Below are 8,605 nucleotides of genomic sequence, written 5' to 3'. Positions count from 1 at the left end.
GGAAAGGGCAGTGAGGAAATGAAGACACCGAGATTTTAAATCGTTTATGAGGAGTTCATCTTGGAAAGAAAGAATAGCAGCTAAAAGCCTATTGCAGAATCAAACGAGGGATTCTTTTTCAAAGGCAGAATGGAAAGGTATCAGGTAGGATGTTTTTGGTTGCAAGAGACAGAGAAGTCCACTTAAGTGAGATTAAATAATACATGAAATTTATTGACTTATAAGACTGAAGTCCAGAGTAAGGATAACTTTAGGTATGGTTGGATCCAGAGATTCAAGGCGTTATCAGGGTTCTGCATTTATATGTCTACCTTTCTTCTATGTTGATTTTATACCCAGGCTGGGTTCCCTGTTGTAACAAGAATGGCTCCAGAAAATCCAGACCTCACATATTCCCCTTTCATATTATCTCCTCTTCATCAATTCCAGAGGAAGAAAGAACACTTTTATATCCGTCAGGATTCTTGTTTGCAAGCGATAGAAACAGGGTTTCCTTTACTTAAGCAAAAAAGGGTATTTATTATAAAGAGATCAGGTGGCTTCCAGAATCAAGCAGAAGGAGAACTGGTCCTATAAAACAAGGAGAAACCAAGAGAGGCCAGGCATTGGGAACCACAGCCAAGGTCAGCACAGGAAAAGTCTGGTTAGGACACTGTCGGCACTGGACACTACCACAATTGGACACTGCTGCTGCTGAGCACTGCTGCTACCGTCATTGGATACTCTGCCTCTGCCATGCCTGAATTATAAATTGTGTCATCTTTGTGTCATTCAATATTCCAGACCCTGGCTGGAGCATCCGACTGGTCAAGGCTGAGTCATGCCCCAGGACTTAGCCACCACAGGGTGGAAGAGGGAATATTTGGTATCTCTAGGCACTGTAGTGAAAATGATGTTCTGCCTCTCACAGACTCACATAAAGGAAGATTTCCCTCAAGTAAGACGAGGTTTGGGATGTTGAGCAGACCAAAAATGACAAACATCTATTTTTCGGTCTTGGCCCCAATCCAACTATATGCTGTTTATAAGAGACTCACTTAAAATTTAAAGGCATAAAAACATTGAAAGTAAAATGTATGCTAAGTAAATACTCACCAAAAGATAACTGAGGTGCTATATTAATGTCAGACAAAATAGACCTTAAGACCAGAAGCATTATTAGGGATACAGAGGAATAACATTATGATGAAGGGCAAAATTCAGTAGGAAGATGTAACAGTTCTAAATTGTATGCACCTAATAAAATAGTCTCAAGAGAAATAAGAAAACAATAGGACTATAGGGAGAAATTGATAAAAATTGTAGTGGATAATAAACACATTCTTCTCAATCATTGATAGGTCAACTAGACAGAAATCAGTGAAGATACAGAATATTTCATTAATACAATTAACAAGCTTGATTTATAGAACCATGCATTCAACACTGAGCAAACTCATACTTTTCCACATATTGTTTAATCACATTTGAGTTGGCTTTGGGATTTTTTTTGGTAATTTGAAACTAAAAACATCCTAATTCCATGTATTAAATCCTGTTCTGCTTAGAATAGCTAGAATGGTTTCTGTTCTCTGCAAGTAAGCCTTGATGGATATAGATACCAAGCTGAGTTTATCCCAGAAGTAGAAGTGTACTATATATATATGTAAACCATATGAATACCTCAGTTGTTGCAGAAAAAGCATTTGATACATTTCAATACTAATATAAAACACCCATATTAATATTCTTAGCAAAATAGGGGTAGAAGGGAACACCTTTAACCCAATAAAGGTACCAACAACAAAAAATGTATAGCAAACATCCTACTTAATGGTCAAAAGTTGAAAGATTTTCCTTTTAAAATTGGGAACAAGACAAAGATGTTCACTAGCTTCACTTTATTCAACATCATTCTGGACGTTCTAGCCAGTGCAGTAAAATAAGATAAAGAAAGAAAAAAAAAGGGCTTCCCTGGTGGTGCAGTGGTTGAGAGTCCGCCTGCCGATGTGGGGGACACGGGTTCGTGCCCCGGTCCGGGAAGATCCCACATGCCGCAGAGCGGCTGTGCCTGTGAGCCATGGCGTCTGAGCCTGCGCGTCCGGAGCCTGTGTTCCGCGACGGGAGAGGCTGCGGCAGTGAGAGGCCCGCGTACCGCAAAAAAAAAAAAAGAAAAAAAAGAAAGAAAAAAAAGAAAAAACAAAGATTTAAAAGGAAAAAACAAAAATGTTCGTCATTCACAGATGTCATTTCCTTCAGAATAGTCTATAGAAAATATGAGAAATAGGCAATTTAGCAAGGTGTCTGGATGAGATACATAAGTCAATTGCATTTCTAAATGCCAGTAACAAACAATAAGCAGAAGGAAGAAGAGGGAGGAGGAGGAGGGAGGTGGTGGAGCGTGGTGGAGGAGGGGGAGGGGGATGGAGAAGAGAAAGCTCCTGGGTGGCGTGGCGCCCCTGCTCCCCCAGGCGCTGCCCAGCCCCCTGTCAGCCAGGGCTGATCCCCCGCAGATCTTGGCTCTCCTCTCATTTTCGGCCTCACGAATGTTATTTTGTTCTCACACACGCTCAGCCTGCAGAAACCGTTAGATGTTCTCAGGTCGCCACGAGGGAAGCTGAGGGTCCTGGACTTCACCAGAGCTGTGTCTGGAGGACAGCTCTCTCTTCCAGGTCCAGGATGCCCCTCATCTGTGGGTGCTGGGCACAAGCTGGGTACTCTGTGGGTGCTGTGGTTGCTGGACTGATGTTTGAGGTACCATGAGGACCAGGTGGAGCAATGACCAGTTTGCTAGATTCCTAGAAGTGGAACTGGGGACTGTGGGATTACAGGCTCTCCAGGGCCTAGGCTGGCTATCCCCATCCCGTGTCTGGCTGACCATGCCCACCCTCAAGATTCCTTGATTGCGAAATGAGAAACTCAGGGGCCCTCAACCCTAGTCTCCTTTAGCCTCCACTGGCCAGATGACAAACACTTTACCAAGATAAGGAAACCTGCGTGGGTCCCAACAATCAAAGCTACATCTGTGACGCAGGACACTGCTGTGGACAGTCTCAGTGCTGCAGCTACTACGCTGAATTCTGGTGGTTCTGGCCCTTGTGGACCATCATCATCCTCCTGAGCTGCTGCTGCGTGTGCCACCACCGCCGAGCCAAGCACCGCCGTCAGGTCCGACAGCGGCAACATGAAATCCACCTGATCGCCTACCGGGAAGCCCACAATTACTCAGCGCTGCCATTTTATTTCAGGTTTTTGCCAAACTATTTACTACCTCCTTATGAGGAAGTGGTGAACCGACTCCGACTCCTGCCCCACCATACAGTGCCTTCCAGCTCCAGCAGCAGCTGCCTGCACAGTGTGGCCCTACAGGCGGCAGCCCCCGGGGCGCCGACCCCACCAGGGGCTCCCAGGGGGCTCAGAGCAGCCCCTCGCCCGGGCCCAGCAGAAGCAGCACGCGACCCCCGAGCATCACTGACCCTGAGTCCTCCAACATGCCAGCAGACCCAGCAGTCGAGCCAGAAGGAGAAGTTTTGTGTGCAGGCTTGGCTGGGGGCTATCTCTGGAACTTCTACGGGTGAGCAGAAGGCCCTGCACTGTGGCAGTGGATAGAGGTGCAGCTTACTGCATCTCTCCCCTTTTCATCTGTGCCCACAGGTGATCAGTACCTCCCCCATCCCAAACACACGTCTGCCGGCCTTCACGTCTCACTGTTCTCTATGAACAAATGAGGAGGCTGTGGGACCTGAGAAAGGGGAGTCCCGCAGCCTGACTCTCACACAGTATTTTCTCTTGATTCTGAGTAAGTTGTTTTGTTTATTTGTTTGTTTTTTCAAACTGACCATTTGGAAAAAATGCCTTGGTTATCTGTGGTTTTCATGTCCTTTCCCTGCTCCGCCCCGCCTTGAGTGGGGTAACTAATTTTGTAGCCTATGTAAAGTGTCTAAGTGGCCCAGGTAGGAGGGAGAAGGCAGCCATCCTGAAGGACCACAGGATCCTTATTACTGTAGTTTGGCTTCAAAAACCAGTTGAGTTTTGATAGGAATAATCTGAATGGAGAAAGCAAACTGCTGAAACTAACATTCCCTGTCCAGCCCTGTTCATATGAAGAGTTTGGTTCTTCCCCCACTCTTGAACGATGACATTCAGACTAGGCATTGATGTTATGGTAAAAAAGGAAGGTATATATATGTATATATATGAATACACACGTATATATGTGTATGTGTGTATATATGTGTATACACACACGCACACACACACACACACACACAAAATAGACAAATCCAAGGCTGTGAGGTGAACGAGTGGCTGAGTTTGGAGTCCACAAAACCAAAATCCATGTTGAACAAAGTGCAGTCCGTATACAGTGACTTTTTGGATAACCTGTGTGTGTCTGTTGTGTGTGAGCCCGCAGCCCTGTTTTCCTGTGACTACACTTTGAACGGCAGCCTCTCTGCTCACGTTACCCGTGCGTTTGGAGCAGGCGCAGCCCTCTCAAGGTAATTTGTTTTACGCATTTACTGTTTACTGAGCAAATGTCTGACTGTGCGCTTGGGTGTACCCAGCAGCGCTGTCGGCGGCAGTCCCCACGTTTGCCAGAGATCCTGTGCTCCAAGTAGAGGTTTTACTTTACCCATCACTGCAATTTGCACATTGCTCCGTGGACACTCAGAGGCCTGTGTTCTGCTCCCTGTAAATGGAAACGTGCTCTGAGCCTGTTTGCCTCCCTCAGCTGCTCCTGACCCTCGGCCTCAGCCCCCGGGGGTATCCACAACCGCTTGGGACAGAAGGCCAGGGTGGAACCTCCGACAGAAGCTGGACTGGATCTTCAGTGTCCAGCTTGGACTGGCTGTGGCCCAGACGTCAGCCCTGCCCAGAATTGCCAGGAGGGTTTGGCGGCCACCACAGTGCCGTAGGGCTTACCTCCCTCTGCTGAGGTCCAGCGCGTGGCTGATGTGTGGTGAAAGTGGGCAGAAATGTGCCACAGCCCTCAGATGCCTTTCCTGCCACCTTTTGGTTTTTGGTTTTTGTTTTTGTCTCAAACAACTCACTGAAGTGTCTCAAAGGAGATCAAGTTTTACCAAAATGAACCCTGCTTGAGTTAACTGGTCGAAGGGATGGATTCTGGCCCTCTCAGGATTCCTTCTCCAGTCAGAGTGGGGAACTGGTCCACGTGTTTACTGCTGGGTTCACTGCAGCATCCAACCCAAAAGGCATGAAAAGAAGAAAACGCAACGGGTGGAGCTGGGCTCGAGTCCAGCGTCACAGTCTGGCCCCTGCTACATGAGGCTGCCCTGCCTCATGACGAAAGACGGAAGTAGGGAGCTGAAGGACTTGGGAGGGGGCCGGGGAGATGTGAGGGAGTCTTGTGTTCCAGGTGAACAAGAAGAAAGGGGTTGGTCGAGGGTTTGGTGCTACAGTCGGAAGATTTGCAAATGCTAACACATTCCCCTGTGAGGCACATCACCTTTTGTCAGTTATTGTGAATATGTGTATTTTAAGCAATAAGATTCAGTTGGTCAGACTTTTCTGGGCAGTCTCGGTGGCGCATTTCCTGTGCTGTGATTGTTCTGAAGACGGAGTGGCTCTAACCACTGTGAGAAGCCCAAATAAAATCGATCCCCGAAAAACAAAACAAAACAAAACAATAAGCAAATGTAATTTAAAAAAGACACCGCTGGGAATTCCCTGGCGGTCCAGTGGTTAGGATTCAGCACTTTCACTGCCGTGGCCCAGGTTCAATCCCTGGTTGAGGAACTAAGATCTTGCAAGCCATGTGCTGTGGTCAAAAAAAACCAAAACCAAAACAACTCATTATTTACAATAGCATAAGAATATATAAGGTATTTAAAAATAAATCTAAGAAAAGTTGAGCAGGACCTGTTTGGAAGAAATTATCAAACTTTACTGAAAGTCATTAAAAACACCTAAGTAAATAGAGAGATATGCCATATTTATGGATTCAACATGGTAGAGCTGTAATTCCAACTCTCCCCAAACTAACCTTTAGAGGCAGTGTAACTCCACCAAAATCCCATCAGGGTTTTTAGAGAAAACTGACAAACTGATTTTCTTAATTGTATATGGGACCTCACAGGCCCAAGAATTAAAAAGACATTCTAAAGAAAAAGAATAGGGTGGGGAGATTTCCCATATCAGTTATTAAGGTTTATTACAGAGCTATAGTATTTTTGACATGGGGTATATGTACATGTGTAGATAATAGACTATTTGAGCAGACTAGAAAGCCCAGAAACAAATTGCACATTTAGGGAAACTTGAGTTATAACAGAATGGGCATTTTTGACTGCAGAAAAAGAATGGACTATTTAATAAGTGATACTGGAAAATAGGATATCCATTTAAAAAAACACATCTATGGTCAAGAGCAAACTTTAAAACGTTTAGAAGAAAATACAGAATGTTTTTTTGACCTCAGAATAGGAAAAGATCTCTTAAACCAGACACAAATGGTACAACATATATTTTAAAAGATGGATAAGTTTAACTTCAGAGTTAAGAACTCCTGATCACCACAGACATGATAAAGTAAGTAAAAATACAAGTCACAAACTTGGAGAAACATATTTCTAAAAAAGGATTAGTATCCAAAGTTAGAAAAATAACTCCTCCAACTGAATAAGTAAAGGACAAATAATAGGAAAATTAGCAAAAGACATGAACTGGCATTAAAAAAAAAGAAACATGAAAGGTACAAAAATATATGAAAAGGTGTTCAAGTTCACTAGTAATCATTGAAATACAGATGTTAATTTTTTATCAACTAGATTGGTAGACATTAAGAAGTCTGATAATACAAAGTGTTGGCAAGGATGCAACTCATCCAAAGTTCTTATACACTGCTGATCAGTGGTATCGAAGTACAAATTGATAAAAATCCCCTGTAGAAAACCATCTAGCATTACCTCTTAAAGTTGAATATACATATTCTCCACAAACCAACAATTCCACTCCCGTATATATACCAGGAGAAATATAAAAGAATGCTATTGTGGCATTGTACATACAAGCAAAAACCAAACAACTCAAATGACCACAGCCTGGAGAATTATCACAAAAATTATGGCATAGTCACAATTGAATATTATAAAGCAGTGAAAAGAATGAATGAATGAACTAGAGTTGCATCCAATAATATGGGTGACTCTTAGAAACATATTAGTGAGTGAAAGAAGCAAATTACAGAGGATTGCATACATTATTATATTATTTTTATAAATCTCAAAATAAAACACTATTTACAATAACAATGCACTATTTAGGGATGCATACCTATGTGATAAATCTATTTTTGAAAAAGCAAAGGAGGGAATTCCCTGGCAGTCCAGTGGTTGAGACTTGGCACTTTCACTGCTGTGGTCCGGGTGCGCAGCCAAAAAAACCAAAAAGCAAAGGAGTGATATAGAAAATTCAGGATAATGATCACTTCTGGGAAGGAGGCAGGAAGATGATTTAAAGGAAAAACACACAGGTAGATGCACTGAAATGGTAATGCTATATGTTTTAAACTGGGTAATGGATTCATAATAGTTCATTTATTACTATGTTTCATAACTAATATGTTACATATCTTCTTTTGAATGTATCAAGGGACTTCCCTTGTGGCCCACTGGGTAAAAACTCCGCACTCCCAACGGAAGGGTCATGGGTTTGATTCCTGGTCGGGGAACTAGATCCTGCATGCTGCAACTAAGAAGCCCACATGCCACAACTAAGGAGCCTGCATGCCACAATGAAGATCTTGTGTGCAGCAACTAAGACCCAGCGCAGCCAAAATAAATAAATAAATATTTTAAAAAGTATTAGACTTGATGAAGGCAGGGAAAAGAACAATTTTCCTGCACTGCAAGTATATTATCAGAAATCCAAAGTTCTTTGGCATACAGAACTCATTGGCTCCAGAGATCACTATGTGTTCGTGGGGGTGTCCTCTGAAGAGCCGAAGAGGGAACAGCTTAGAGAAAGCTCATTGGAAACTCTTGCTTGTCCATGCAATTCTTGGTTTCAGAGGGGCAAAGGGCTTTCCTTCCAGATAAGTCAACCCCCAATGAGAACAATTCAATGGCAGTCATGAAATATAACATGGTAGTGGAGAGCATGAATTCTGTAGTCAGTCCCTCTGGATTTGGATCCTGGCTCTAATAAAGTTTGGTGATCCTGAGCAAGTTACTTAACTTTTTAGAGCCTTGGTTTCCTCATCTGTAAAATGGGGATAATAATACAATAATCCTATGACGCAGATGTTGAAATTAAATAAATAAGTGTATGTAGGACACAGCACAGTGCCTGGCACTTAACAACTGCTATATAAGTGTTTGCTAGTATTATCCTCCCTGGGTTTACTATGTTCCTCATTTCTTGCACCTTTTCTCTTGCTATGGAGTGTCTGGAAGTCAATGCTGTTTTACTTTTTCATTCAAGTGGAGTTCTAGAGCAAACTCTTCCCATATCACAGTTGTGCAGTATTGATAGTGTGTAACAGCAGCAGAGAGGGGAGGCTAAGAAGTTCCACAGTTCAAAGTACTGACAACTACTCTGGGTTACATACAGTTCATTTGGTGCTAGAAATGTAATAGATATTCAATGTATGATACGACTTGAAGAA

General features: G+C 43.2%; 1 pseudogene; it reads left to right on the top strand.

Moving 5' to 3' along the window:
- The first annotated feature begins 2,402 nt into the window (after positions 1-2,402).
- LOC132424717 (WW domain binding protein 1-like) lies at positions 2,403-3,557 on the top strand (annotated as a pseudogene).
- The last annotated feature ends 5,048 nt before the right edge of the window (positions 3,558-8,605 follow it).

Source organism: Delphinus delphis, chromosome 1 (assembly GCF_949987515.2).
Source record: "Delphinus delphis chromosome 1, mDelDel1.2, whole genome shotgun sequence".
Taxonomy (NCBI): Eukaryota; Metazoa; Chordata; class Mammalia; order Artiodactyla; family Delphinidae; genus Delphinus; species Delphinus delphis.
Note: the sequence above shows the minus strand (reverse complement) of the source record. Positions and strands in the feature narration are given on the sequence as shown.